Below are 10054 nucleotides of genomic sequence, written 5' to 3'. Positions count from 1 at the left end.
ACATTTTGGTTGTCAGAACTGGGAAGGGTGTCTAATGGGTAGAAGCCAGAGATCTAAACATCCTACAATGCACAGGACAGCCTCCCACAGCAAGGAATTACTCCAGCTCATAATGTCAGCAGAGCCAGGGTTGAGAAACCCTGATCTGGAGTATCCTCCCCTCACTTCTTCCCTCTGTATTCATTTCTTATTCAAAGCTGTATTCATTTCTTAGAGTCCAGGTCAAATATTGTCTCTTCAGTGAGTGCTTGCTTTTATCACTTAGATTTTCTCTCTCCCAAGGGACAAATTCAACAGCGATTTGTGTATTTCCCTCTTATAGCATGTATCTGATTCTTTCCCATGCTATACATATTTATCTATATTTATAACATCTTACACTAGGCTATATTTTAGGACAATAGTGTCCGATGTGTAGCGACAATATCGTGATTAGTTGTTGTTGTTGTTTTCTCCCCCCAAATAGCACAGTAGAAACAGGAAGTTCTTGCTTGAAAAACAAAATGAAGCTTTATTTAACTTCCATTTCCATTACCTTCTAAACTTCATTGTTCACCCAGTCTTGTCAGCTTTTCCTTCATGTTTTCCCCACATCTTTCTTTTCCTTCCACGTCCATTGGCATCGCCCTGGTTGAGGTGTTATGACTCTGTGTCCCTACTACAGCTGAAGAGAGAGAAAAGTGGTGTCAAGAACAGAGCTCCACCCTGCAGTCTGACCCCAGCTCTGACCTCCGCCAGCTGCGTGGGCCCGAGCAAAGTACTTGCCCTTCGCAGGGACTGTAGCTCTCCTGCTAATGTGGAGGTGATTGTATCCACCTTGCAGGTTTTTGTGAGGATAAGAGACACGTATTGAAAGTCCCGGAATCACAGTGGGTGCTCAGTATAAGGGTTCTGATAGCCAATAGCTTCTGAAGGGGTTGTCTACCCCCAGCCTCTGCTCCAAAGCCTTTTCTTTGATTCTCCATCGCCCACAAAGCCTGAGCTGCTGGTATTCAGAGGCCTGGATATTCAATCTACTCAAAAACACTTACCTCTCGTTGTCCTTCCCAAACTCTCATCTTATGACAACCTGGCTTATTTGCTGTACTTCAAATAGACGCAAGCATTCTTGTCTCCACTCTGGCTCATAGGGACTCCCCCTCTTGAAAACTCTCTCCCTATATACAAATTCCACCCATCCTTCCATCTCAGCTCTCCTCTTCGTTCTGTAAACTCTCCTTAACCCTCTCTGCCTACACAGTCCTTTACTTTTCTGGATATTTATTTATTTATTTATTTGTAAAGGTATTTATTTATTTAGAGAGAAATTGAGAGCAGGGAAGAGGCAGAGAGAAAGGGATCGAGCGAATCCTAAGTAGGTTCTGCACTGCCAGCGCTGAACCGGATGTGGGGCTCGAACTCACCAACCGTGAGATCATGACCTGAAGCAAAGTCAGACTGAGCCACCCAGGTGACCCTCTGGATATTGTGAGTCCTTAGATTCTTCCACCAATGAGTCAACTAATTTCCATTTCTGACAATATTTCTCATGTGGAGGGCTATCTCCTTCTACGATGGTCTAGCTTGTGTGTGTTTTCTGGCTTTGTCATTTTAGATTGTAAACTGCTTGAGGACAATGAGCATAGCCGTACCAAAATTGCCTTGCATGTACCAGAGGCTCCAAAACTATTCAGTCAAAAATATTCAGTCTTCTCTTAACTTGAAGCATGTCTTAAAATACTTCTTCTCTTGAAACCTTGTGCCCACCTTTAGGGGGTTCCTCAGGCACAGGCAGAAGTGAGCATGACACCCCAGGCCCTGGATTTAGCATGGAGTCACAGGGGAGCCAGGGGCAGGCTGGGCGCCGAGAGAAATCTTACAAACAAGAATAAAGGCAATCCGACACCAACATTTTAATTAATAATTTTAATGACTTACCCAAAATAATCCTCTTGATTTGGGGGGATTAAATTCCACTTGATAAAACTACCAATCCATGTGGAAAGATGTCTCATGTGCTGTTCCTGTCTCGGGGCCTGTTTTGACAACAGGGGTCATTTACCAAAGTGTGCAGCTGGTGGGAGCCACCGTCGCCAGGCAAGTGTCAACAGCCCCGCATCTTTATTTATGCTTCTTTTTTTCCCCACACATACTCCATTCCTACCATCATTCTTGTGGGTCAGAACAGTGGTGCTCACCAAGGTTGATTTTGCCTCTTCTCTTAAATCTCATGCATCAGGCATTAGCCTCTGAAAAATCAACAGCAACGGTTTAGAAATAATTTCAAACCCATAGAGAAGTTACAAGATTAGGAATAGTACATAGTATACAACACACACCATACAATCAGATTTATCCTTTTTACTCATTTTATTTGTGCTCAATCTCCCTTCCCCTTGTTCTCACTCGAGCTCTCGAATTTTTTCTGAACCATTTGTGACTAAATGACATATATCAAGTCCCCTTACTAAATACCTCAGCATATACCTCCTAAGAATAATGCTGTTTTCTTGTGTAACTACAGTAGAGTTATCCACTTTAGTAACTTAAACATTGATACTATTCTTTTACCTAATCTACCATCTGTTCTTTAATTTTGTTAATTGGTGCAATAATGTTGTTTATAGCATCTCCCCCACCCCCAACATAAGATGCAGTTTAGGGACAGGGAGTTCATGTCGTTGCCATGTTCCTTTAGTCTCCCTTACTCTGAAAATTTTCTTTATCTTTTGCACATCAACACGTATAAAGAATAAAGTTCCTTTTTAAAACACAAAATGTTCATTGAGTGAAAACCCTAGGAATGCCTGGGTGGCTCAGTCGGTTGAGCTCCTGACTCTTGATTTCAACTCAGGTCATGATCCCAGAGTCATGGGATTGAGTCTCACGTCAGGCTCCATGCTAAGTGTGGATCCTGCTTAAGATTCTCCCTCTCTCTCTCTCTCTCTCTCTCTCTCTCTCAGCACCTGGGTGGCTCCGTCGGTTAAGCATCGACTTCAGCTCAGGTCATGATCTCACAGTCTGTGAGTTCAAGCCCTGCGCCAGGCTCTGTGCTGAAAGCTCAGAGCCTGGAGACTGCTTTGGATTCTCCCTCTCTCTCTGCTCCCCCCCCTACTCACAGTCTGTCTCTCTCTTTCAAAGATAAGTAAACATTAAAAAAAAATAAAAGGTTCTCTCTCTCCCTCCCTCTGCCCCTCTCCCCTGCTCCTGTGCTCTCTCTCTCTCTTAAAGAAAGAAAGAAAGAGAAAGAAAGAAAGCCCTAAAGATCACACACACACACACACACACACACAAACACACACACCAACTTAGAACTAATAAATGAATTCAGTAAAGTTGCAAGATACAAAATCAACACACAAAAATCAATTCGGTTTCTATGCATTAAGAATGAATCATATGAAAAGAAAATTAAGAAAACAATACCATTTATGATAGCTTCAAAAAGAATAAAATACTTAAGATTAAACTTAACCAAGGTTTCATCAAGAAGGTGCAAGACTGGTATACTGAAAACTACAAAACTTTGTTTAAAGAAATTAAAGAAGACACAGATAAGTGGAAAAGCAGCCAACAGTTATGGACTGGAAGAATTAATATTGCTAGAATGTTCATACTACACAAAACAATCTACAGGTTCAATGAAATCTCTATCAAAATATCAATGGAATTTTTTGAAGAAATGAAAAAAATCTTTAAATTATTCATATGGAACATCAAATGACCTCAAATAGCCAAGCAATCTTGAGGAAGAAAAACAAAGCTGGAGGCCTCACACTTTCTAATTTCAAAATATATTACAAAACTACAGTAATCAAAACAGTATAGTATGGTGTAAAGAAAGACATACAGACTGATAAAACAGAACAGAGAGCCCAGAAATACACTCTCCTATCTGTAGTCAAATGATTGTCAACAAAGACACTGAGGTTACACAATAAAGAAGAGATAGTCTCTTCAACAAATGGTGTTGGCACTCTCTCTCTGTCTCTCTCTCTCTAAACTTAAAAAAAATTTTTTAAGGAATCTACCCCTGAAATCATTGTTGCACTATATGCTAACTAACTGGGATTTAAATTAAAAAAATTTTTTTTAATGGTTAAAAAAAGAAGAAAAAATAAAAAATAATAAAAATAAAATTAAAAAAAAAACTTTTTTAAAAAAGGGGCACCTGCATGGCTCAGTTAAACATCCAGCATTTGATTTTGACTCAGGGCCTGATCCCAGGGCTGTGGAATCGAGCCCTGTGTCAGGCTCTGTGCTAAGCATGGAGCCTGCTTGAGATTCTCTCTCTCTCTCTCTCTCTCTCTCTCTCTCACTTGTGCCCTTCTCCCCCACTCACACATATGTGCACTCTCTCTAAAATAAATAAATAAATAAATAAATAAATAAATTTTTAAAAACAAATGGTGTTGGGAAAACTGTTGTTCAAAAGAACAAATTTGGATGCTTACCTTACACCATATAAAAAATTAAACAAAAATGCATTAAATACCTAAATATAAAACCCCAAACTATAAAACTCTTAGAAGAAAACATACAGGAGAAATTTTATGACTTTCGCTTTGGCAATTATATTTTGGATATACCAAAAGTAAAGGCAACAAAAGGAAAAAAATAGACAAGTGAGACTACATCAAACTTAAAAACTGTGCAGCAAAGGAAACCACCAACAGAGTGAAAGGCAATATATGGAAAGAGAGAAAATTTTTGCAGACCATATGCTTGATAAGGGGTTAATAACCAGAATATATAAAGAACTCCTACAATTCAACAACAACGAACAATCTGGTCAAACATGGACAAAGGGCTTGAACAGACATTTCTCCAAGAAAGATACACAAATGGCCAGAAAGCTTATAAAAAGATGCCCAACAACATTAATCATTAGGGAGATACAAATCAAAATCACCTCACGCCACCAGAATGGCCTGTATCAGAAAAATAGAGGATAACAAATTATGGCAAAAATATGGAGAAAAAAGATCTCGTGCACTGTTGGTGGGAATGTAAATTGGTGCAACCACTATGGAAAACAGTATGGAGTTTCCTCCAAATATTAAAAATATAATTTACTATATGATCCAGCTATCCCACTTCTGGGTACATAAAAGAATAGAAGGGAAGATCTTGAAATATTTGCACACCCATGTTCATAGTAGCATTATTCACAATGACCAAGAGGTTGAAGCAACCTAAATGTCCATCAACAGATTAATGGATAAAGAAAATGCAGTTTCTACATATAGATAGAATGGAATATTACTCAGCCTTAAAAAAGGAAGGAGATTCTGACATAGGCTACAAATGGATGAACTTTGAAGACATTATGCTAGCTGAAATAAGCCAGTTATAAAAAAACAAATGGTGCATTATTCTATTTATATAAAGCACGTAAAGTTGCCAACCTCTTAGAAACACCCAGTAGAGGGGCGCCTGGGTGGCTCAGTCGGTTGAGCATCCAGCTCTGGCTCGGGTCATGATCTCACTGTTTGTGAGTTCGAGCCCTGCGTCAGGCTCTGTGCTGACAGCTCAGAGCCTGGAGCCTGCTTCAGATTCTGTGTGCCTCTCTCTCTGCTCCTCCCCCACTCGTGCTCTGTCTCTCTCTTTCTCTCTCAAAAATAAATAAACATTAAAAAAATTTTTTTTAAGAAAAAAAGAAAAGAAAAAAAAAAGAACCATCCAGTAGAATGGTGGCTGCCAAGGACTTTGGAGGAGAGGGAAAAGGAGAGTTGTTCCATGGATATAGAATTTCAATTTTGCAAGATGAAAAAGTTCTAGAGGTCTGTTGCACAACAGGGTGCATATAGTTAACACTACTGTACTGTAAGCTTAAACATGGTTCAGACGATAAATTTTATGTTATGTGGGTTTTTTTTACCACAGTAAAATTAACTAAAGGGAGGGGGAGACAGAGAGAGAGAGAGAGAGAGAGAGAGAGAGAGAGAGAGAAATTCCCCATCATTTGGGATTGTTGAATGGCTTCTTATGGTTAGATTTTAGTTATGCCAGAATATCACCAAAGTCATGTGTTTTTGTGAGGGTGTCCTATCTGGAGGCACATAATGTTTGCCCATTCTGCATTGCTGATGTGGATTTTGATCTAGACATGATCTTATCTCTCCACTGGACAGTTACCCTGCTTCACCCTGCAACTGATGAGCACTCTGCAGGGAGACACTTTGAGACTATGAAAATATTCTGCTCTTTATTAAAATTTCCCCTAACATTGGAATCCATCGATCCACTCTTGTCTATATAAACTTTTACTGTGATGGCTTTAAAATGATGATTTTTCAACATGAAAAATTTTCAAATATTTTCAATGATCTCTTTTGTCAGTGATTTATTGGCTGGCACTCAATATTGTGTTGTAAGCAAAAGCTTTTCCTTCTCCTCTACTTATTTATTTATTTGTGCGTTTGTTCATTCCATTATTTATTATTGGCATGGATTCATAGATTCCCATTTTTTTAATAGTCTATAATTCATTATTGCCCTCCATTATTTTAGTGCTCAAATTGTTCCATAATTGACCAGCAGAGGCCTTTTCCAGCTGCTCCTGTGTCCTTATGCCCCATCGTTTTCTGAGTACCTGCCCTCTGGCAATGCAAAATGTTTGGCATTTTAAAAAATCTAGGTAAAATCAAGAGAGAGACAAGAGCAAAGGAAAGAGGAGAAATAAATATAATAGTGGGATTAAAAAAAGGAAGAGAAAAAGAAATGAGTAGGGGCATTGTGGGGAGATTGTGGGTACAAATTCAGATCCACTGGCCCCTCTGTGAGATGTGGCCCACTCCCTCACCATCTTAGACAGCAGAGCTGTGCCTGTGAGAGGCCACAGTGGACTCTGCATGCTGGGCCTTTGGAGGTGACAGGCTTTGTGTATTGTTCATGATTCTGTCCACTGCAAATGAAGGAAACCCAACACAAAATCGGGGCGGTGGGGGGGGGGGGAGACAGAAACAGAGGTTGAGAATTTATTGCTTCATATGTCTGAAAATTTATGGGGTCAATTTCAAACAAAGCTGATTCTAGATGCTTGAATGGATCTCAGAAACCAATCAATATCTTCTCCCACCCTCTACGCAAAGCCTCTCTCTGCTTGGCTTTATTCTCTGTTGGCTTTATTCTTGGTCGGTCTCTTCTCCCAAGTTGGCAGAGGTGCTTCCTGGCCGTGCTAGAATAATCCTATTAGTTTAGAAACTCCAGCAGAAATAGAGCACCTGTTTCCCAATGATTGCGACAAAAATCTCAGGAGTGTCCTTGACTGGCCAGCGCCTGAACCAATCCCTGCGCCTGGGAGGGGCAGTCCTCTCATTGGCCAGGCCCCGGCTGTGTGTTCCCTTCCAGGGTTGGAAGTAGGGGTGAAGTTCCTCTTAGACCACTTGGGTTGAGAATGTAGGGAGGGGCGGCTTCCCAAAGAGCCCTTAGGAGCACGCTTACCAAAGGGAGCAAAGGGATGTCGGGAGAGCTAACACAAAACTTCACGGTGTGTGGAACATACACATGATACCAAATTTTGAGATGCACAGAAAACCCGTAGCCCAGCCTCTTTGTCATGACAATCTTTCTCCCCTTCCCACAAGGCTCCTTTCAAGAAAGAAAATATCTAATCTCTTCTCCCAAGGGAAAGCCTCTGTCCATCTGACCTTGCCTCTGGCCTGAGAAGTGCGGGCCGGCCCCCGGGGCCCAGCCACAGGGAGAAGAGGAAGTGAACAGCCCTGAAGACTTTATGGAATGGCCCTGTCCCCACCTGGATGGGGCTTGTTTCGTCATTTCCCCCACAGCCCAGGCAGGCCCAACAGGGAAACGTCAGTCACGGTGGTATGTTACGCCATGTCAGATGGCAATCGAGTGTGCTGTGAACATAAGCTGACAGGAGAGCTCCAGCAATCTGCTTATCTGGATGCCACCCTTGCTGAGTAAAGGGTCATTATCAGAATTATTCACACAGAATTATAGCAGTTGGAAGTCTGCAGATTATTCATTACATCACCCTCATTTTAGTTGCTCAGCACAGATGGAACCTCAAAGGATCCTGCCCTCACTCCTTCCCCCTTCCTCCTGCCCCACTCATTTTCCTGGCACATTACAGGCTTTTGCCCTCCCTCACCCACTAGCCACCAGTGAGAAGTTACATTAGATCAGCCCCAGGCATGGTCCTTGCTGTGGCCCACGATCTCTTTTCTGAGTTCACTGCTCCAATATGAGCAATGTCCCACACCAGGAGGCCTCTAAAGGAGAAGGGCTTGGGGTGCTTTGCAATTAAACCCATCCTAGTATGGTCCCACCACCACCTTTGGTACCAAAATGTCCAAACAAGCGATTGAATTGACCTATTAAATTTCAGGTCTAGTTCCCACAGCTGCGGCTGGCTTAATAAACATCTTGCAAAAGAAAAGATACCAGTATTTGGAGAAAGAGGCACCTTCGAGAACCCATAGACCCACCAAAATGTTCCCCAGCTTGCTCATGTATGCCAACCTTGGTCTCCACCCTCACCACACCCACCGCTCCTGCACCTTCTGGTCCAACAAGCCCGCACCTGCAATCCAAACACACTTAGAGCTCACCCAGCACATACATATCTCCATGCACAACCCAACCAGATTGATGGTAGAGGCTGTGGGAAAGAGGCAGGAAGAGAGACTGTGGTTAGCGAGGTGGGTTCAAAGGCGTGGGCTTCTTCATTACTACCATCCAATAACAACACATAGGAATACCGTGCCCTGAACTTCAAGACAAGCATGGCCAGAGGAAAATCAGGGCTTATGGGGAAGGGAGAAATACTCTTTAGCCTGTTTACCAACTTACTTTTTAAATGTGCTTCAAATTCCTGAGTATACATATAGTTTTTAAAATAGTGCTTTAGAACCCAGCAACAATTTCCTGCCTCACCCCTATCTCTGGGCACAGCCGCTCTAGACAACTAATGTCTTTGGAACTGGGTGATTGAACGTGGTGCACAAAATCAGGGTCAGCCCATTAACCTCTTAGGGTGCTGAGTGGGACAGATGTCCCCCTTGTTCTTGTAGGCCCAGAGGCCAGAGAATCAGAGACTTGGGCTGGAAGGGATTCTGGAATGCATCCAGCCAAACTTCTAACTACCCAGAGTGGTGGAGAAACGTCCCTTCACACATGGCCATCCAGAGAGGATCCAGGGATAGACCCTGTGTATTCACTTCCTAGGGCTGCAATAACAAAGTACCACAGACTAGGCGGCTTACACAACAGAAATTTACCGTGTCCCAGTTCTGGAGGCTGAAAGTCTGAAATCAAGGAGTCAGAAAGGTTGATTCCTTCTCGGGGCTCTGAGGGAGAATCTGTTCCAGGCCTCGCTCCTTGGTGTGGTATTCTCCCTGTGTGTATCTGTATGTGCAAATCTCCCCTTGGTAGAAGGACATCAATCATATAGGATTAGGGCCCACCCTGTTGACCTCATTTTAACTTGATTACCCCATCTCCAAACAAGGTCACATTCTGGGGTACCATGGAATTAAGAAGTCCTATATATGTATTATTTGAGAGAGAACATCATTCAATTCACAACATGGTGGTTCCCTTGACCTCTCAACCAGTTGTGTCTCTGCTCTTAAAGTAGTGCCTTGGCAGTAACACCTTATAATTTTTCTGTCAAACTTTCTAGTGGCTGAGTACTTCTGACAAACTCTCACGTCCATGGCTAATGAGGAGTTCTTGAAATCTGAGAAGTCATGAGATCAGAAGCCTAGGCTTTGTTTTCCCCAAGATCTCAGGGCCATTGGCTGCTGAAGGCTAGGAGGGGTTGTGAAAGGCCCCCTTGTAATGGTCTTCCCCTTCCAGTTCCCCTCCACTCAACTCTGAGCCTCTCTGTCGCTGGCATCTCTGCGTCCCAGCTGGGAGTGGTAGATGAGCAAGTGGCAGCAAGGACATCTGTACGTGGGCACTCAGGAGTTCAGGTAAGAGGAGCAAAATCACATGTGGTACTCACCCCAGTTACCTGAAGTCCAGGTGCTTCAGGCATCTTGAAACAAGTGAACTGACAAGATTGTTCTGGCCTTTGGCCTTTGCAATTGGGGATGCATTCGTGACT

At 42.5% G+C, this 10054-nt stretch overlaps 1 long non-coding RNA gene across 1 annotated transcript; it reads right to left on the bottom strand.

Moving 5' to 3' along the window:
* Positions 1–484: 484 nt before the first annotated feature.
* LOC147581700 (uncharacterized) lies at positions 485–2230 on the bottom strand. The gene is made up of 3 exons (XR_015249732.1): positions 2178–2230; positions 1918–2015; positions 485–664 (listed from the first exon to the last, which is right to left on the bottom strand). It is a non-coding gene; the product is annotated as an uncharacterized LOC147581700 (long non-coding RNA).
* Positions 2231–10054: the final 7824 nt, after the last annotated feature.

Source organism: Puma concolor, chromosome B1, assembly GCF_028749965.1.
Source record: "Puma concolor isolate L17-30 chromosome B1, mPumCon1.1.hap2, whole genome shotgun sequence".
Taxonomy (NCBI): domain Eukaryota; kingdom Metazoa; phylum Chordata; class Mammalia; order Carnivora; family Felidae; genus Puma; species Puma concolor.
Note: the sequence above shows the minus strand (reverse complement) of the source record. Positions and strands in the feature narration are given on the sequence as shown.